General features: G+C 33.6%; 1 pseudogene across 1 annotated transcript in view; it reads left to right on the top strand.

Moving 5' to 3' along the window:
- LOC311171861 (translation initiation factor IF-2, mitochondrial-like) overlaps window positions 1-3328 on the top strand; it is a 44281-nt pseudogene extending 40953 nt beyond the window's left edge. Inside the window, exon 2 of the transcript in view lies at window positions 2196-3328. The product of the transcript in view is annotated as a translation initiation factor IF-2, mitochondrial-like (transcript). The remainder of the gene's footprint in view (window positions 1-2195) is intronic.
- Window positions 3329-22807: the final 19479 nt, after the last annotated feature.

Here is a 22807-nt window from a genome sequence, read left to right as displayed (position 1 = left end):
TTAAGGGGAGGATAATTAAGTTCTAGTTCTTGAATGGACTACAAAATTCAGTTTTTTTTTTTTTTTTGAGTTTCTATATATGAGTGACAGCTTATGGAATTTGCCTTTTACTCTTTGATGTATTTCATTAGCTTAATAACCTCAAGATTCATCCTTATTGTTGCAAATGAAAGGATTTCCTTCCTTCTTATGATTGAGTTATATTCCACTGTGTATATATCTATACACCACATTTATTTTACCCATTTTTCTATCCAGGAACCTTACATTGTTTCCAGATCTTGGCTATGTAAACAATGTTACAATGAACATGAAGGTGTAGGTAAGTTTTCAAGATCTTTATTTCATTTCCTTCAGATAAATACCAGAAGTGGAATTGTTAAATCATAAGGTAATTTTTTATTACTATTTCGAGAAACGTCCATAATGTGTTAAATAGTGACTGTATTATGTTCCCACCAATAGTTTACAAGCACTCCCTTTTCTTTAGATACTCACCAATAGTTGTTATGTCTTATCTTTTAAATAATAGTCATCCTAACAGAGGTGTTATCTCATTGTGGCTTTTACTTTCATTTACTGGTCATTATTAATGTCAGCACTTTTTTGTATAAATATTGACTATTTGTGTGTTCTTCATAAAAATGTTTATTCAGTTCATCTGCCTATATTTAACAGGAATATTTTTTTGTTGTTGCTTACTGGGTTATATGAGTTTGTCTATATTTTAGATAACCTCTTATCTAATCAGATTTATATCTGCATAAAAAACTGCAGCATAATAAAGAACTATAGTATTTATCATGGAGGATTTGATATAATGTGATTTTTACTCTACTATATTTGTTAAACATTTATGTAAAATATTATGTTTTTGGAGAAAATTTAGCAATATAAATTAAACATTTTAAAATGTGCACATTTTAACTTGGTGATTCAACTGAAAATTATCCTGAGGGAACAGAGATGAGATCAGAAGTTTATGTATTATAAAATTCTCTGCACTGTTTTGAAAAAAAGAAAAAAAGTCCTAGATATTTTTCCCTATGAGAACTATGAAATTGATAATATCTACTATAATAAGTTGAGTATTATTTGTCCATAATAAAAATATATGTTTGAAGAAAATAAAGTTCTCAGTCTCCCTGGTGACGCAGGGGTTAGGTTAAAGCCTCAGTGCTATCAAGGATATCACCAGCCACTGTGGCATGAGTTCAATCCCAGGCCAGGGAGCTAACCTACATGGTGCAGCAGACCTCTCCTGTCTCGCCCACTGTTTCCTTCAGCAATATATTTCAGTAGATCTGCCTGTTCTGCTCCGCACTCTGTCTCTGGTGAATCCTCTCACCACCCCACACTCTGGCCTTCACCCCAACTCCTGTATACATAAATAAAATAAAATAAATGTCATATGAAGGAATACAATTTATGGAAAGATTCCAATTTATGGCATCCAGAATTTGAGTTACAAGGCAAACTTCAAACCCAGTTTGTTTGTTTGCTTGCTTGCTTTCCTTTATAGAACACAGGAATGAATGCTGAATATCAATTGAACATACCCAAGTTCTTCACATGGATTATCTTAATATAGCACTATGCTCATATATATTGAAGCTAACTATACCTGAACACATAAGTTGGAGCAGGAAAGAGATGATAATGAAGAATTGATAGAAGTGATCTCCAACAGGTCTCAGAATTCAGACACCTTGGGAGTTATACAGAAGCTAAATTCTATGATAAATACATCCTTGAAGTAAAAGAGCTCTGAGCATGATCCCTTCCAGCTCCATCCATGTTGCTGCAAATTGCATGAGTTTATCTTTTTTGATTGCTGAGTAATATTCACAAAATAAGCCAGAAAGAAAAAAGAAAAATACTGGCTGGTCTCACTCATAGCAGGGATTTAGAAGACCTAAAGAAGGGACCAGGATAAAGACTAATAATAATAAAGTAAAAATCAAAATCAACAAGCAACTAAACACCAGAGACACACTATGTGGGGTGGGAGTGTATGAGGGATTACAGTCAAAATAAGGGGGGGTGGGAATTGCATGGGGACTATACCCAAGATGAAAATGCATACATTCTGCAAAAATGAAAAATGATTTAAAAATATATAAAATAAAAAGAAGAGCTCTGATTTTGAGAGTCTGAAAGTCTGAGTTCAAGTCCTGATTGACATTAATGAGCAGAGAAACATGAAACAGAAAATAAAAAAGTTGGAGAACTTGCTATAATTTCACACTACTTGTAGTCAGTAGCACAGTCTGGGTCACAGAAGAACATTTATTAGTACAACAGAGTCATGTGTTTTCCTTGACTTGCTAGGGCAGGATAGTTCAGCTGTATGTCTGAACCTGGCAAAAAGACACCTATCAGGACTGCTTTATTGCAATACAGAGTTCTAGTAACAAAGAAGGATGAAAGATCACAGAAGTACCAATTATCATCAACAAAATCTAAAATGAAGCTAGAGGTATGGATTGGAATGATGGCTTAGTTGCTGCCAGGCAGAGGGAAGACATTGATTTTATATGTGAACCTTTAATGAATACCACTATTGACCAGGATTCACTAGAAGCAGACAACATTTCGATAAAGTCTGGATCAAAGAAGTGGTAAAGAAGGCAGGATGACATAATAAAAAAGCAAAATAAAAAGGACAAAGTCATAGAAAATAAAGATGCATAAAAGACCCTAGGCAGATCCAGTTTTATTAGCCCCAAGGTTTCCAGTTGCTATTATAATGGATTGTGATGATCATGGGAAAAGTGACATTATTGACAAACTGAAAAAAACTCAATAGAAGCTGGAGGCATCACTCAGGACATCGGTGTGCTTCTTGTCTCCCTGCCTTCTGCAGAAAAGATAACCTGTCATGACATACTTGTTTCTCTGCATTGAGAACCAGAGGCACTCTGGTTGGTAACATTATCATATAGGTTGTAGCAGCTGATGATGGAGTAATCAAACATACTGTAGAATCTATTCAGCATGTCAGATATCTTCAAGTTCCTATTGTCCTTGCCATAAACAAATGTGACAAAGCTGAGGCTGATCCGGAAAAAGTCAAAAAAGAACTGCTAGCTTGTGATGTGACTTGTGAAGATTGTGGAGGCAACATTCAAGTAGTGTGTGTTTTTGCACTTACAGCAATAATCTTATGGCTTAGGCAGAGCCAATAATTGCCTTTGTAGAAGTGTTGAAATTGAAAGCAAATCATACTCAGCCAGTGGAAGGAACAGTAATAGAATCTTTCACAGACAAGGGAGGACAGCCTCTTGCTACAGCTATAATTCAAAGCACAACTTTGTGCAAAGATTGAGTTCTGGTGTTGAAATGGGTTGAGAAAGAGCAATTAATGTTTGATGTAAATGGAAACATTATCAACAAAGCTTGTTGCAGCATGCCAGTGAGAATTGTAAGCTGCAGTGTTTGAAATTCTTAAAGTAGATTCAGATGCAAGAGCACATAAAATTTTTGATTGGATAAAGTATGAGCAAGAACAGGAAAAAATAAAAGGAATTGAAGAATATTCAAAAGCCAATGAAAAGTGTGGTGTTTTTCCCTGGAAGGAGAGGTCATTTATGAAATAGCAAGAAAAAATAAAGAACAAAACCATTAAAGCCAAAAGAGAAAGAAGAAATAGATTGAAATTAACTTCTTGTAATTATTAATGTTGATGTTTATGGTTCCACTGAGGCCATTTTCAACATTATGGAAACCTATGATGCTTCACATGAGTGTGAACTAGAATTAGTACATTTAGGTGTGGGTGAAAATGATATTTAACCGTATTGAAATTAGTCATAGACTATAGACTTTAGTAGACTATAGACTGTAGTCTACAGACTTTCCCTATAGAAGAGTCTACAACTCAAAGCCCATGTAGATATATCCAAAACACTTCCCACCCCTCAACCCAGGACTAAAACCAAAACAAAGAAATGCTTGAACAATGTAGACATCAAACATTTGTCAATAACAGGAGCAAGCACACCAGGATAAGACAATATGCTAGAAAAGAAAACAAAACTACTCCAAGTCTCTGATCCCATACCAACTATACTCCATGACCAGTGCTGCAGCTACTTACTTACAAATACATTAACATGGAAGTAAACACAAGAGGAGTTGGCACAGAGGAGGGGATCACTGTTAACTGGCATGACAGCAAGTAGGAGTGCAAACTGCTGAGTCTATTGGAGTGATCCATTGCTGCCCTATTGCCCTGGTCCTCTTTTATAACTACTACCCCCTCACTGGTATTAGTTCTCAGATTAAACAAGCAGGTGCAAACACAGCAGTCTGAAAATCTATCTCTATTTAAAAAGCACAAAAATTAAAAATGAGATGATAGAACAAATCAAAAATGACAGAGCGGAAAAAATAAAGCAAACAACTTGAAAGGAGCCCTAACTCAGTGGAGATGTGAAGCATGATATGACAGAAGGGAGGTTCAGGGCAAAAGTGCTAGTAATACACTTGGAACTAAAAAGAAAAAAAAAAATAAGGGTTGTAGGCAAGTGCAGGGAGGGAAGGAGGGAGGAAAGAAGAAATCAGCCTGGTAAGAGTTCCCCTGGGAAGACATTTAGAATCATATACTATGAGGAGATCTAAGGAGCAAATGATCTCTGATTCTCTAAGAAGGAACAAAAAATTTAAACTTCACAAAATCATTTACCATCTTATCAAAGATTTGAAAGAGGAACTGTGTAGCAGATTTCCCTACTCTGCTGCAGAACACCCAAAAAGGACAGTTAAAAAATTAAATAAATCCGTAATGGAGACGTTATTTGGAAAGGCTCATTAACCTCACTGAAACACCATAAAGATGACATTTCAATTATCAAAACTGAAATGGATTGTGGTCTCAGTTTGGATAAAGAAAAGTTTGAATTTAAAGTAGGAGTTAAAATTGTTATGAAGAAAAGAAAGCTCTAGTCAAGACATCTAGTGGGCCAGGATTTTAAAATTTAAATGACTAAATGTTTCAATTTATTGTAGAGCAACTAATTCTGCTATATTGAAAATAAGGATTCACCACTATTGGTCAGAGTACTTAAGTTAGTCTATTGTGTGTTACTTGGCATGCGTTGTAACTTGTAAAGTTTACAAAAATAGGAAGCCTTATTTAAGAAAGCCTCCATGTAGAAATCCTGGCATGAAAAGAACGGTAACATGGTTAAGGTAAATTGTTAATTTTTGGTATATTACTGAATATATAATCAGTTTAATAAACTTCAAGGGCATGCTTTAGTTTACAAAATGTGCTGTTTTCCTCCAGAATAGTGATATACTATTTGATTTCTCTGTCCTGATTTCAAGCTTTTTATAATTTTGTTCCTTGTGTTTCAGTGACGAGAGCTTTATAAAATAGGTGGGGCTACATGTAGTAAAACAATATTCCACATTCAAGTATGTGATAAAATTATGTTTTTCATTAATTTACAATTATGATATTAATTACATAATGCTATGATAATGGAAAAAAAACATGAAATAGACAAAATGCCACAGGTAATGGAATTGACTGACAGAAAATTTATTAGTGACAATAAAGCATAGAACATTTGATTAATGAAATCTAAGGTCTATCTAAGAAAATACCCAGAGTAAAAAAGAAACATCTCTCATAACATTCTAGAGAGTAGACTATTAAAGGTACAAGACCTGAATCCGTGAAGCAAGTTTTGAAGATGTTTTAATGCTTTGTTAGAGAAAGAACAACAAATTTATTGAAGAAAGTGGGGATATGACCAAAAAGGAATGGGGAAAACATTGGGCTAGACACCAAGATCATACTCCAAGACACTTGCCCCTCTTCTACTCTCCTATTTTACCCACCAAATAACGAGTCAAATATTCTACAGGTTTTAATTTTTCTAATCCAAATGACATCCCAACTGCTAACAGGTTATGAGAGTGAGGCTGATGCCCTCCCTGGCTTTGGCACTTTATCAGCATCATGTGGAGAGGAATTTCAGTAGCAACATTTTTATGGGTTGTAAAGTAAGTGGACCCCCAACATTTCCTTATCCCAATGGCTAAAGAAAAGTGACAGTAAACAGATTTGGATCTGATTGGTCATAAAAGCTAACAGAAAGACAAGGCATGATGTTTAGAAACATGTGACCCCAATTTGAGGTAAATACAGTGTAGTACTTACCAATCTTTACTGTTGATCTACACTAGGAAAAGCACACTATATCTTAGTAAAATAAAGCTATAATGGATTAAAGAAGTGTGAGGCATAAAGATTCAATATTAAGTACTGATTTGAGATAATTCACAAATATTCCTAAAGTAGAAGTTAGATCAAATGAACAAAAAACTATAACCCATCCAGGGTTATAGAAATTTCACATGCAATTTCTTATTTAATGCCATAACAAGCTTTATAGGCATTATCAGTCTCATATTTCCTATGAGAAAATTGAGTTTCAAGAAAGATAAAATGTTGGTCAAAGTAATATGATTAATAGTTGTACCTAAGTGTTAAAAATCCATATTTTTTCTACTTAACCACACTGAATCTTTCACCATGCAGGTCATAAAATATAAATGAAAATAAATGAAGTAGAAGAAAATAAATCTGATCAAATAAAAAATAAGTTTTATAGTATGACAAAAGATATATACTTATATATCTTTGTGATTTATTTTAAAGTAAAAGAAAACAAAATGTATAGCAGGAAACGAATCCTATGAACAAAATAAACATATAAGAAATTGTAAAAACAAATCAAGTTTTGGGCAAAGGAAAACCTTGCAGAATTAGCAGAGTAGAGAGGCCACTGTGAATAAGCGTCCTGTGCTAAGCCTTACTGCCACCTACAATATAAGTAGGAATCACTGTCTGGAAGCTTAGAGCCCCCCTCTCACAGCCTAAAGAGATCCAACTATCATTATATCCTCCTAAAATTCTTAATTTCTTCCCATATGATTAAATCTGCCAGAGAAAATGATCTCTTGAGTTTAAAGTACTGCATACTATTCAATCAGAGAATTTATATATGCCCACAAAAATGAAGCCTTTCTTTCTGTACTATGCTTGGCTTAATGTAATTCCCCCTTCTCACTGAGGAAAAACTGCCTGCCCCAATAGTGTACAAATTAAATTATACTTGGGGTGGGGTGTGAAGAAAAGTAGTTAGTTGGGGACCCTTTTCCCACAGGCCTGTTAGCTTTTGGGTTAATTTTCAATATTGACTCCAAGAATAAATCTGCTTTTCCATTCCAAGCAGTAGTGACTATTATCTGTTCTCAAAAGCCAACCTAAATGTTAAGAACTTGCCTTGGCATTTTATTCTATAGTCAGAGGATATCATAGCCTAACAAGATCTGGAGGTGAACTAAATCCTAAACACTTTTATTCCAGAAAGTTTTCATTCTTATGAGAGTTAAAATAGCCACAGATCTCTAAGTATTGATCATTTAATTAACATACAACACCCAGTACTTAAAAACTGAATCTAGAAAATGGTTGGAGGGAAAAGTTTCTCAATTCAAAATTGAGAAAATATAAGAACATATATTGGGAGTCTGTGTCTGAAAATAATTGTGAAAACAATTCAACATAAAAAAATCACAAATATTTATTTTTGATTATTTTTGATATATAAAAAAATGAAAACACTTTAAATATAGTCTAGAAAGTAGATCAGTAATTAAAGTAAAGAAAATAAATGGGAAAACACAACTACTGAAGACTGAGATAAACTAAAGAGCACCGAATTACTACTCTGATCTTACCCTAATATATTGATAACTCTTATTTAATATTTTGATAAGGTATATGATGAATTCATCCTCCATTTAAACACTGAAGACATTTAGAGTAAACTAAAATAATCTCTCTAGTTCAAATAAAATGAAAAAATAAGAATAAAGATTAAAAATGTATTATTTGAGGTATGTTCAGTAAATTTCATAGTCACTGAAAGCATTTCAGATGGAGACAGACATCTAGTTTTTTGACTATTTTGTTAAGGGAGAGAGATTATAGAAAAGAGGCTAGGAACAGTTTTATATCTCTCTATATATTTTCTGTATCTATCAGAAACCCCAAAGATAAGATATTGGATCTGATTTTTGAAATTTCTCCCAGGTTACCTTGTGCAGATAGATATTGGGGTATCATTCAATTTTTAATAAAAATTACAATAAGAATGTGTTAAATTTTAAATTGAATTCAGTAGGATATGATAATCAAGCACTGAATTAAAAGAAATGCCATAAATTTTAATATTTTAAAATAAATTTTAAATTTATTTAATTATTTTAAGCATTTAATCAGTTTTCTTCAAATGCAAAAAAAATTAAATTGAGAAAATCTTGCTGTTTTACTGTGAGGAATAAACAACAGCTTGCAAGTTCAGCACATTTTGAAACCAGCAAAAATGTCATATTTCAATAAAAATATGTTGCTGATTTTCCAAAGAAATATCTCAAGCACTTAGTTTTATTTGGCCCTCCAGTTAAATGGTTAGGGAAAAAAAAGCATTATTAAAAAGTCTCTTGGTCAACAAAGTAAAAAGCAACATCACACAGTTATTAACATTTTATGTCTTCTTAAGGAACATAATTTTTGATGCAGCAAAAATAATTCTTTCACTGTTTGTCACTTTTTCAAAGAGTCCACGTAAATAATTTTCAGATTACAGAGTTAGGTTAAAATTAAAAAAAAAAAAACCTAACTATAGCAAATTAAAGTCTTCATAATCATAGCAATGTCTAGATTAAATATGCATATTTGGATGCCAAACATGATGATTAAGTTATCATGTCACCTTTGCTAGTGTTACTATGGCAATATTACAATTAAAATTGTCCAGGTTACAATTAATAGCCTCAATATGCAATGAACTAGCAATTACTGAAACAAATGTAATATAATGCACTAATTCAGAAAACTGAAAAATATGTACAGAATTTTCCTCTTTTCTCCTCATTCTTCCAGGAAAAAGAGACAAAAAGATAAGCTCAGAGAAAAGGGAAACTGTTGCTAACTGTTAAGCATTCTCTTTGTCAACACTTTTATGATCTATTGATAATAAAGAAAAGTTTTAAAGCAAAACTGTTAGTCATTCAACCATTTTATTCCCATTTGCTTTGCTATGGATTTCTTCTTTAGCAAGAAGTCTTCCTTAGTTTAGCTTCCCTTTTATATTATTTTACATTCTTCTCCCCCACTTCCATTTATAACTGATATTCATGTTCAATTCTAGCATAGGAAGTATATATGAGAAGGCAGTACTAGCATTAGGACTACAATGACCATAATAAAAAGCTATCGAGTTTAAGTAACATTGTATATACAATCTTAATTGGATTTCTGTTTAAAATAAATTCTTTTTTTTTAAGATTTATTTATTATTTATACAAGAGCTGGGGTACAGGCCAGAGGCACAGGAGGGTGAGAGAATTCACCAGGGACAGAGTGGGGAGCAGAGCAGGCAGATGAACCAAAAACACTGTTGAGGGGAGCAGGGGAGAGGTCTGCCGCACCATGTGGGTTGCTCCCTCCAGCCTGGGAATTGAACCCACACTGCAGAGGCTGAGGACAGCTTCACAGTGCTGTGCTCGACCCGCTGTACCACCGGGGAGGTCCCCTAAAATAAATTCTAAGACAAAGACTTAAATGTAGGTTGTTTAATTGAGAGACTATCTTTGGAAATGTAAGTGAAGTATTAAGGAAAGTGAGATATAAACAATAAAAATGTGTTGCATTTGTTGGGGTTCCACTAAGGACAATGGGACTTGATTCCATTATGACTCTTCTGTAGGGGGATGTAGGGAAATTTTGACACCCATCTAGGTTGTCCTGACACTGAATAAACAAATAAATTAACATGAGACAAATTAATAGGAGTAAAAGCCTAAGTATGGGGAATTTACATGGCAGTAAATTTACATGGCAGTAAATGCAGCAAACTAGGCTTTTAGATCATTTGCTAAGGAATATACAGTATCAAGAAGAGAGCAGCAGGTTTCATATGAAGATGAATTAAATATGACAAAATCTTTCCTTTACATGTTTGTCTGCTTTAAGATGGGTCTTTTCAAGAAGACACAAAGAAATTGAGAGATATTCTTTGTTCATGGAATGGAAAAAAATAACATTTTTTACATAGTCACCACACCCAAAGCATTTTACAGATTCAACACAGTCCCTATCAAAAATTCAGTGGCACTCTTCAAGGAAATATTGACCATATTATTGAAATTTGCATGCAACCCAAAACAATCCTGACAACAAAGAACTGATTGCCAGATTTCTAATTAACATCATATTACACTACAAAGTGACTTAGTACAATCATATGTGCTCACAAATATGTAATTTGGACTAAGAAAGAAATCTTTTGAATCTCTAGGCCTTTTTTTCAATTTAAGCATACCAATTTATTATTTAAGTATCTTTCATCTTTCTATTACAATGTATTTGAAGATCAAAAATTAATCCACTACCTAAATTCCAGCTTTATATAAGTTTGTTTAGTTTTAAAAGCTTTTTTTAAGCAAATAACCATCCAGAATGACAGGTGAATTCAACATTTCACTGAATTACTTTTACTTTACATTAAGCTCTATTTTCTTCTGTGTAAAAATAAAGTATTTCTTTAGAAAAATCATTTTAAAATGCATGCCTTCCATTCACCAAACTTTGGATCATACAACACAACAATTTAAGGATAGCTCTATTCATTCTTCTTAGAAAATGTACTGTGAAGTCAATATTTTTATGCCAGTCAGCTCTGCTTTGTGGTTAACATCATGGATTGTCACTGCTAGCTGAGTGTCAATGTTGATGGCAGAATTCCACCGTGACATCTGACAGTTTGGGAAAAAGCACTGAAAAATCTTTACATAGACACAAAATGCACCACTATACCCTCTGAACATGTTTGTTTTTTTTTTCCCCCAAATATCAAAAACAGTGTTGACCTATTCCACATACACAGTATTTATTAGACACTGAAAAAGGGTGAACCCTCAATTTTATCATCAAGGCATCACAAACCCCCCTTAATTTATTGTCTCTGAGTCCTCCTCAATAGGGAGGGACAGGTAATATTTTATCCTTCTGATGGATGATCAAATTTACAATTAAGAAGACTACCTAAAATGAGGCCAGGGGACAACAATTCATCCCTGAACTGTTGATTAACAGTCTAATTGCAGATATTACATTAATTGAGAGTGTTTAGAAACTTTAGGGCAATTTGTCAGAGTAGCTGTATATTTGTTGAATTTAATGATAATAAATGGGGTTTGTATTCTCTGTGCCTTTTTGTGTTGTTTCATTTTCAGGTAATTACATCATTTTACTGCTTTACAAAACTTTAATTTGTTATAAATAGGGAGAACTGATCCTTCACCACAGACAGTTTAAGATGCATTGCTCTAGAAGTTATATTTTTAAAGATTTATTTATTTATTTATTTATGCAAGAACTGGGGTACAGGCCAGATTCGCGGGAGGGTGAGAGGATTCACCAGAGACAGAGTGGGGAACAGAACAGGCAGACTGATGAAATACACTGCTGAGGGGAGCAACGGGCGAGATCGAAGAGGTCTGCCCCGCCATGTGGGACCTTCGCTGGCTGGCTGGGATCGAACCGGCACTGCAGAGGCTGCGGACAGCTTCACAGCACTGCACACAACCGCCTGCACCACTAGGGGAGGCCCAGCTCTAGAAGGTTATTAAGTATAACCAGGGACATAATTCAGTTGTTTATATCTGAGGCTTTCCAGAAACATACATAAATCATTTCAAAATAAAATCAACTCTCAACCCAACAAAAAGAAACTGAGATTTACTGGGCCTTATACTGAACTTGGATATACATATATTTGCAAAACAAAAACAAAGCAAAAATCTTCTAATAATGAACCAATACAAACTAGCTAGAACATATGAATTAGATTTGAGGTACAAGGATCATGTAGTCCTATTATGTACAATCTTCCCTGAAAGAGTTTACAGTGATCACCAGACAAATTCTCCTCCCTCACAAGAGAGCTCCTGTGAGGACTCAGACTAGAAAGATGGTGCTTGGCAGATAGACACTCATCAGTGATAATGTTGGCAGTCTCCACAGTAACAGTTTCCATGGTGAGTGAACACTTCCAGCAATGGCTGGCATAGTGTACGAAAGGGAATGCAGAAAATTTTATTGCAGTTTTAGCCTCCGAGTGCCATGTTCAGATCTATGAAGACATTGTGAAACAGCTGCTCTCACCTTCCCATTAATTATAACATTTTTTCCAAAGTGTTTGGTTTTGATTTCACAGGAAACCCAAACAAAAGCTTCCAAAAACCTCATCTGAACAGCCATAGCCAACAATTTTCAATTCTTTATTATCCAACCCAGTTGTAGTGTAATTCCTGACAGTATTTTTTTTCTTTATTCATAATGCATGTGCCTGACCTAAGCTTTGATTGTCCAGGCATCCACTTAAAAGAGGCATATACTTCCAGGAGAGCTGTCATAAATAAACACATCACCAGCCGGTTGACTAGATAAATAGCCAGGTCCCACCCCTCTACCACTGAAGTTCATTTGTTTTAAAGAACTTGATTGATTTAGATAACTGACCATTTTGGTCACTTGGTTTTTCTCTTGCATGTTTTATAGCAGTAATAAAGAAACAGCCTGTGGAACTCTAGACAATTACCCAGGACCCCAAAAAGCTAAACTCCAACCTCAACTGTGCTCTCCTTCTCTACCTGTGACCTCTCTGTGTGAACGCAGGTCACTGGGTAATTTCTAGGTCCTGTAAGTAATAATTCACATCTCTTTCAAAGTTTTCTGATCATTGTCACTGAAGGATATTACAAGCATAATAAGAACCTCAAGGGCATGTTCATCCACAAAACTGGTTACTGAGAAGCTAAGACCCATAAACAATACTAGGTCAAGTTTCACAAAATAGTTTGAAAGTCGTATCTCCCAGAAGTTCTATTAATTTGATAAATTTCTTTTTTCAGGAAGTTGAAGTGAATCAGGAATATTATGTAAAGAGCTACCATTTTTATATAAAACTTTCACTTTATCTAACATCCAAATAGTTGCTAAATAGTTGTATGTGTGACTGGGTACTTCCTAAAAGTAAGTATATAAGTATTTACTTAAATCTGAGTTGCATTTGTGAAAGCTTGAATGAAAGCAAATTGAATGAAATTATGGTATAATTCCTTTTTCATTTCAAAATTAGATGATTCTGATTAAAAATAAGATGTTGCTTAACCTATTTTATATTTAATAAGAAAAATATAAATTATTCTGAAAATGTTAAAGTGGAAGTAAAACTTTAAAGATTCTATTCCAGTTTTTAAAATCTATGTGCAAAACAAGATGATCAAACAACACAGACAACTGGATAATCTCTTACTTAATCCTCTCATGACATAATGACAGCTGATTTAACCAGAAAGTGATGAATGTAAAGTTTAGCTACTGTAACTCAATAGTAGCAGGTATAGGGCCCAATAACATTCAAGGTCCTTTTCTTAAAGAGCCCATGAATCAACATAATTACTTAAAATTAAAGACAGAAGGGGCCTCCCCAGTGGAGCAGCGTTTGAGCACTGGGTTGTGAAGCTGCCTGCAGCCTCTGCAGCGCCGGTTCGATCCCCGGCCACCAGGCGAGGGTCCTACATGGCGCGCAGACCTCTCCTGCCACACCCGCTGCTCCCCTCAGCAGCGTATTTCGTCATTCTGCCTGTTCTGCTCTCCACTCTGGCTCTGCTGAATTCTCTCACCCTCCCGCACTTCTGACTGTACCCAGTGCTTGTATAAATAAATAAATAAAATTAAAGACAGAAGCTTTACATCTCAAACCAGTAAGAATGGCTCATTAAAAAAAAAAAAAAACAAGTGTTGGTGAGGGACTGAGGGTATAGGGTAAATAGGAACCCTGATACACTATTGATTAGATTGTAGACTAGCCTAGCCCCTATGGAAAATAAAATGCATTTAAATGCATTTCATTAAAATGAAATCCTGTTTTCTTGACAACACAGATGGACCTGGAGGGGACTAATCTAAGTGAAATATGACAAAAGGAGAAAGACAAATGCCTATTTTTTGATGCACAAGTGGAATATAGAGAAAGTAAACAAATTAACACTCAAAACCAAATCAAAACAAACACTTGGAATCTGACAGTAGAGTTGAGATTACAAGAGGGGAGCCTGGAAGTTGTGGAGAAAAGAGTGGTGGGTCCAGTGAACTACTGTGGAGAACTATGGATTCCTTGGTTATGGATATGGGATGTTATCACATATCTGAAGAGATATGAACATATATTATTGAATCATATATAGTGTTGTATACCAATGTTAATAAAACATAATACAATTTTTAAAAATAAAGACATCGTAAACCACTTGTACTCCACCTGTATATTAGGTCCTGTATATCCTTTAATACTGAAAGACATATCTTCAATTACTGTTCTCTTTCCTGCACCATGAATTGTTTTCTTCCAGTGGGAACATTACCATAATCATTCATCATACTGATATTTTTCCCATCTTAACCAAAACGCAACATTGTATTTATCACCAGTTTCAGTTCTAAATATTTTTCTCTTTAGAGCAAAAGTTCTAGAAAGAATTGGCATTGCTTTTGGTCTATAACTTTCCTCTTTTCAGTCATTCTTAAATTTATTCTGATCAGATCTCACTCCTGCTACTTCTCTGAAATTGCTGTAATCAATTTCACCAATTCAAAATACTCTCTTTTGATGTCAAATCTAAGTCAGTCCTCAGTCCTTATATTGATAGCAGCATTTGACCAATTTGTAATTGAACTTTCAATTTACTGGTTTCATCTCAAACTACAAAAGCTGCTACTAACTTTTTTCCAAGACTTGCTTAATACTGAAGTGTTTCCAGACACTGGTCTTTGTTACTTTGCTTTTCTATCTATGCTCATTTCCACATGAATGACAAGTCATTCAGCCTCAGAGTTTAAATACAAGCAATATAGTGACAACAGTCAGACTTATACCACGAAACAATACTTCCCTTCCAAACTCTAGATACTTATATCAACTGGCATATTTTCTTGATATCTTTCCTAAGATATCCACAAACATCTCAAACTTATGTCTAAAACCAAACATATGATTCCTTCAAAATCCCTATTCTCTGATCTCTGCCTATACAGTGGATGGATACCCCATTCTCCCAGTCACATCTCTCTCTCCTCCATACCCATATACAATCTATTTGGAACTCCATCAGTGCATATCCAAAATCCAATCACTTCTCATTGTGTTCCCTACACTCACCATTATCTGAATCACCATCGTCTCATGTCCTAATGATTCCCTTACATCGACTGTTCGCCTTAACAGTTTATTCTCAATAAAAATTTATTTTTGAAATTTACGTCATTTCATGTTAATTTCCTCAGGCTAAATTGTAAATTCTGTGAAATTCAAATCAGAAATACAAGGATTTGTTTACAAGTTCATTAAACTGATAATAAAATTTATGCAAAAAAGTATCAACAAATACCAAAGAAAATTTTGAAAAGAAAACCAAATCACATTCCCTGAATGTTGTCATGCATAAATGTAGCAAATATTATATCACAATGGCAAATTAATTTATAAAAACACAGAGTTCAAAAATGTCTTACCTTCTTTTATATTGTATTGCACTTTTTATTACCAGAATTTTTTTTCAGTAGATTAAACTGTTACTCCTCCACTTAGAAAAATAGGTTCACTTTGGGAAGAGATTTTGAACCTTACTCTATACCAGTACTTGTTACAAGTCTTAATAAATATTTGTTGAAAATAAAGTTATAGGATAGAGGTTAAGCCACAAAATCAATAGAGTCACTTGGGGAAGACACTCATATAAAAAAAGTAAGGTCATTTACATATTTTATATCCTTAACGTAAATTGTAGCTAGATTTAAGCCCTAAATAGCAAAGGTAAAAACTGAAGGACTTAAAGGAAAACATATCTATGTAAAATCTTTACTATCTTGGAGTTGAAAAAAATTATTAGAGCAGAATCCAATAAAGTAAACATATTAAGTAACAAAATTGTCTATGTAGCTGAATAGAAGTTTGTAGAAAATTTCTTTTATGCATATGCTAATAATCCATTATGGCTGGTGATACTGCCTATAAATACTTTCTGCTGAATATTTTATGAACTAACACATATAAAGTTTTTACTTAAAGCTTTCATGAGGAATCTTAGGATTGTAAAGATGCTTATTTGTTCATCTAATTTTAGTAAGGCACAGTCACCTAAATTGCTCTGGTTGCAACAGAAACCTGTATGACAGCTAAAAGGTGAAACATAATAACTGTGGCTACTTTTATACCTTCATGAAGAGAATGAAAAATCAATGTGTAGAGAAAAAGCATGCACATATTTTTCAAGGAAAATAGAATAAAATGGATTTCCAACTATAATTTAGAAAATCTGATTACTGTATCTCATACTAAGCAAATGCACTAATGAATAGCAAAGTCAGGGTGCCATTATCCTGTTACTATAAACTAAAAATATTATATATATATATAATGTATATTATATATATATATATAAAAGAATGTAATGTGCAGATTCTGAAAGAGTATTTTGTAAATGTAGAAGTTTCAAAGGGTTCAATGTTAAGATTTAACACAGCAGTCACTACAAAATATCTTCTAAGACTGTCATGCAAATAGCACATTACTTTTTTCTGGAAAAAATAATTATAACAAAGGTTTGTATTTTAAAAATTGGCTATTTAACAGAAAAATAATACATGGAAGTGTGAATAGTCGTACACCAACTGCGCAATTTGTTTTACATGATAAATCTTAAAGTTTGCCTCTTTGTATGTTTTTATAATAAATTTATTATTTCCATTTCAAGTAAATATGGTAAAGTAAATATGGTAAAGGCTGTAATTTGGAATGGTAAAGGCTGTAATTCTGATCAAACTATCAGAATATCAGTAACAGTTACTGAAGGAGAGGATTTAAAATAAAAGTAGTTACAAAGCTGTCTACCTCTGAAAGAACACCTTGTAGAAAATATTTGTACTCATAACATAAAAAGAATAATATTCAACACTTCAAATATCACTGTTACAATGCACTGAATCTTTTGTCTCATATGTTTATAAATTAATATTAGATAATAGTGTTTAAGAAGTCTTTTTTTAAAATAAAGTTGAAATTACATATAAGATAATACAGTTTACATACATTTTTATCTCTTCAGATAATAAGGATTTGATCTATTTTCATCAGACATAAAGGGTCATATCTTTAGTATCTTTGGAGGACTAGTCATATGAACATTTATTTCTTACACTATTTATATATTGCAACAAATCAAGAAGAATAATTTCTAGGAAATAAATATAACATAAAGCAAAATATATCAAACAAAATGGTTAAGAATACTAGATAAAGTTCAGATTGTTCTTTTTCTTCATCTCTGTGAAAGATATCTAAATATCTAAAGGACACTTAGACTTGGATTACTTATTAACAGAGGTTGAGCCAAGTTGACGGCTATCATCACTCTGAGGAAATAAAATGAATGAAGTTATTTCAGAAGAGTTGAAGAAATTCTTCATTTAGAGGAGTGAAGGGAAGTTAGAGTTTACTAATGTAAACAATGCACTCTGAATTGAGTAGGAACAGGGAGAAAAATAAACAAAACAAAGTTCCTCAGATAACATACTTGGCTCTATATGATCCCAAGATCACTATCCTTTCTCCCATCCCTTTCCTGCTCCCCAGTGCTGACTGTCTTCTTTCTATTTATCAGACTTACTGGGTAAATTCCTGACTCAAGAAATTGCTAATCTTTTTCAAACTGAGGTAGTTGTCTTCCAGATAACCAGGTGGCTCCATCCCTCCCTTTCTTCAATGCCACATAGAAGGCAAGGGAAAAGACCATACATTGTAGTGTTTTTTGCCTCAAACCTTTTTATAGTACTTACTATGCAGTGAGGAAGTAGGAAAAACTAGAAGATGTGTCTTTCCCAGAAGCCATGTCTTACATTTTTCTTTCACTAGCTTAAAGATAAAATAGCAACAACAACAATAATAATGTCTAAGGGTCTTTGATCTGACAATGCTACTGCAGCATTCTTCTGCATGTGCAATGAGGGACAGAAGTCAAAGTTTATCATCTTAATCTCTATAGTAAGTGTCATGGTCAACTAATTTTCCTGCTTTTTGACCACTGGGCAATAATTCTGTGAGGCTACAATTGCCTCCATATACTATGAGATGTTAAGTAATATGTATCAGTGAATGAAATGCCTTACAATTGGGATGTCCCTATCAATATGTTTAGGCAAATTGTTAACTTTAATCATTTAAATTTCTGAAGAAGGAAACTTAGAGTCTTAGTTCTTGGGTATTAGCCTCTTGTCAAATGCATAATGTGCAAATATTTTCTCCTATTCTGTAGTGTCTGTTCATTCTAATGATAGTTTATTGTTTCTGTGCAGAAGCTTTTTAGTTTGATGTAATGCCATTTATTTTTTGCTTTTATTCCCCTTGACATTGGAATTGAGTAACCAAAGTCATCACTGAAGTTAATGTTGCACAATGTTTCACCTGTTTTCTTCTCTGTATTTGGGGTTTTAGGTCTTCCAGCCAAGCCTTTACTCAATTTTGAATTAATTTTTGTGTAGAGTGTGAGATAGTCATTCAGTTTTATTTTTTTTTTTTTGCATGTACCTGTCCAGTTGTCCCAACAACAATTATTAAAGAGATTTTCTTTTCTCCATTGTATGCTCTTGGCCCTTTCACGGTAAATTAACTGACCATATATGACTCAGTTTATTTATATGCTCTCAATTGTCTTCTATTAATCTCTGTCTATTTTAATTCCAATATCACATGGACTGGTAACATACATCTAAAGAGTTGTGAATCTACCCCCTGCCTATTCATATATAATGTTATAAACCAATGTTACCTCAATAAAAAAATACAGTTAAAAAAAAGAATCACAAGTTTAGAAGGGATGAAAGGTCAACAAGAATTTACGGATGTTAATTAAGTCTGATGTTAGTAAATATTCATAAATATTTTTCTTTAAAAAATTGGGTCTTGCTTAGTTGAGAAATTTTCTGAAATAGGGGTATAAAAAGGGAGATAACATCGCAATTGTTATTGCAAGAACATAGGAGTGCATATATCCCTTCAAATTAGTATCGTTGTATTCTTTGGGTAGAGTGGGATTACTATATTATATGGAAGATCTATTTTTAATATTTTACAAAACTTTCATTTTGTTTTCCATAGTGGTTGGACCATCTACATTCTCTCCAACAGTGTACAAAGTATTCCTTTTTCTCCACAACCACACCGTGTTGATGCTGGTCTTGATAGAAAACATTTTCACCAAGTGAGGTGATGTTTCATTGTGGTTTTGATTTACATTTCCCTGATGATAAATAATGATGAGCGTTTTATCCTATGATTATTAGCCATCTGTATGTTCATGTGCTGAATTACAGATGAGTTGGTTAAAAAGATACATATACATGTATGTGTGTATATGTGTGTATATATATGCATGCATATGTATATGTATGTGTGTATGTATCCACATATATACACACATGCATATGTATATATACTCATATATGCCATACACACAATGGAATATTATTCAGCTATGAAAAAGAAATATGAAATTTTGCCATTTGCAGCAACATGGATGGAACTGGAAAATATGCTAAGTGCAATAAGCAGAAGAAGAAAGACAAACAAGATGATTGCAATCATATGTGGAAGATAAAGAAACAAACAAATGAACAGACATAACTGAAACAAAACAAACCTTAGGAATCTGGAAGTAGAATTGAGAATAACAAAAGGGAAGGGTAAAAGGTAGGGAACAATGAGGGAAGAGGGCTCATGGACTATAGTAGAGGATATAGGTGCTCTGGAGGTAGAGGTGGTGTGAGAACATACATCTGAAGAGGTGTAAACCTTTCCCCTAAATGAAATACCGTGTCTAAACCAAAGTTACTACAATAAAAATATTTTATTTAATTACAAATAAAAATAATTATAAAAAGGGAAACAAATACAGGGGGAAGAAATGAACTATAAAACACATAATATTGTCTTTAATATTGTTCCTGCTAATGTGTGTCAGACAGATTAATGATGTATTTTGCATTCTAATATCCTTAATGGTTACTGCATTATACTGAAAATAAAATGGCAAAGGCTTTTGATGAAAAAATATCAAAATGGTATAAGCTGACTAAAGAAATTTTTATTTCTAACCATTCTAATCAACATGCTCTTGAGGAATCAGCAATTTAGGTAACTACTCTGAGCTATTCCACATACACACAAATAGAGAGCAAGTACATTTTTTCTTATTGAGCATTCACAGTAAGAAAAAGGCTCTAAACAAATGTTGACTGGTTTGTATCTGACAGTCTCAGCTCATCCACAATTTAAATCTTTTTAATTAGGTACTTATTCCATGTGCATTATCACAAAGAAATAATGGAAATTAAAATAGCATGTATTTGTTTCTATATGGTAAAATCATGCAGTTTTCTAGTCAGAGATTTACAATACTGATTATGACCAATACATCTAGGAAAATATCTTAGTAATTCAGAGTCCTATTAACAGTTATCCTATCATAAAAATAAATAAATGATGGCATGGCCATTTCAGAGGAGAAAATAATATCTAGACTTGATAAGAGTAAGATAGCTATAACTGCATTTTAGAGATCACCTATCAATAGCCTCATACTACAAGCAAGGAAATTAAGACAGTAAGGTCAATGAACTAATTAATGGCATAACTCAGAATCCATGTTTCCAAGTGACTCCTTAATTTCCAAATGTCCTTTGCCTGTAATGTTTTTTTTCTCTGCTTGCTGACCTACAACACCCTCAGTCTGCCTGGGGGGTTCCTTTTTATCATTCAACATTCAAATAAAATGTCACATATTTGAAGGGGTGGATTCTCTTTACCATGCCTGTCCTCCACCTATTTTTACCATTACATTTGTCTTGCCATGTACCTATCATGCCATAATTCTAATATAAAAATATTTAAGCTTATTGCAATTATTTATTTAACAATTGTGAGATCTACTTGAATAGGAATAACAACTTATTTACACTGGAATCTCTGTACCTGACCAAATTTCTGTCACAAAGCAGACACAAAAAATTATTCCAAGACACTGAAAAAGGAGAGTATGTCCCAAAGAGTGATGGTGCAAATATAAAACACCATACTTTGTTGGAGAAGGAGTTTTTATTTAAATTATATAAAAATTAGTATAGATAACTTGAAGCTATGCTTACATTGAATGCCATTCTTGTTCTTTTATAGGCCTATGTAATACACACAATCCATTTTTTTCAGGATTTCAGGGAAGGCAGCTTTCTTGGTAACTGACCAGGTACAAGCAGAACTCAAAACTCAAGTAGAGGGAAAGCCAAATCTCTTTAGCATCTAGTTTCTGAACAGACAATATGCAGTAGAAATAGGAATAAAAATAAAACAACAATATTAAACTCATCAACAAAAATTGAAATATGAAAAAACAGATATGGAGACTTCTATTTAGTTAGGATATTATCCCTGTTATAATAAAATGATAAAACTGGTAGAAAGTAGCATGAACAAAAAGGCACTAGGGAGCAGTATAGTGTCAGGAAAAAATGAGTCTGAGGAACAGACCACAAACAGAACAGTTTCGATTAGGCCATTAGGCATACCTGCCCGAACTGCTCACTGATACCACACCATTGTGCTATGGAACATCACCTTGGAAACTTTACATATGCAGTTATTTTTCCAGTGACATCATCTACAGAATCCTCCCAATTTGACTGAAAGTAATCTACTGATCCTTTTAATGTTCATCCAAATTTTTACTACCAGCCATACCCCAACACGCAAACACTTAGGCTGACTTTTAACCCAATGTGCGGAATATTGCCAGTTCCTAGTCTCAGGAAACAATTCCCCCTCGGTCTCTTATTTCCTCATTCTTCTGAATAGATACATTGTCAACTTTTGTTGTGTACTACATTTTCAAGGATGTCTACAAAGCAAACGACATTGGTATATAGACAGAATATCTCACTGAGGAGAAGCAAGTATATTTGTTTGTGGTTCAGAATAATTGTCTCCCTTTAAGACAAAGGTTGAGCAAATTTTCTTGAAGATTTCTAGTGTTCCTTGGCTGTGACCTAGACCAATTGCATGTGCACAATTCACCTATGTAGCTCCAAATCACCTCCAGGTAGTACAGATGCAAATTTAAAGCATATACTGCTTGATGCACTGCATTTGATTTATACCATGTCTCTGATCCTGAAATCTCATGTCTTCTGGCAACATTGATGATAGGGGAAAAACTGATTTGTAAGCTTTCAAAGTAGTGTAAAAATCTCCAACCCTACATAGTTTCTTATGATTATATGTTCAGCATGATTCCAGTACTGTAAATACAATGATAAGTGACCACTATGTTTCTGCTTTCATGGAATTTACATTATGTAGAGAGGGGTAAACAAAAAACCCATGTAAATAATAAAGACCAAGATAATCACTATTCCATATAAGTGCTACAATGGAAGGCAACATGAGAGAAAATAATTGCAGGAACATCAGAGGTGTGGTAGTGAGAGAAAAGTATTTCTGAATAAGTGACAGTTAAAATGGAATATGAATTACAAAAGAGCCTTCCACTAGAAGCATAAGCAAGGACAGATTTAGGCTTGCAACACATTAAAACCAAGGGCTCTGAAGGAAGC

This window comes from Talpa europaea, assembly GCF_964194135.1.
Source record: "Talpa europaea genome assembly, chromosome: 6".
NCBI lineage: Eukaryota > Metazoa > Chordata > Mammalia > Eulipotyphla > Talpidae > Talpa > Talpa europaea.
The sequence above is the reverse complement of the archived record's forward strand: the minus strand, read 5'-3'. Positions and strand labels throughout refer to the sequence as shown.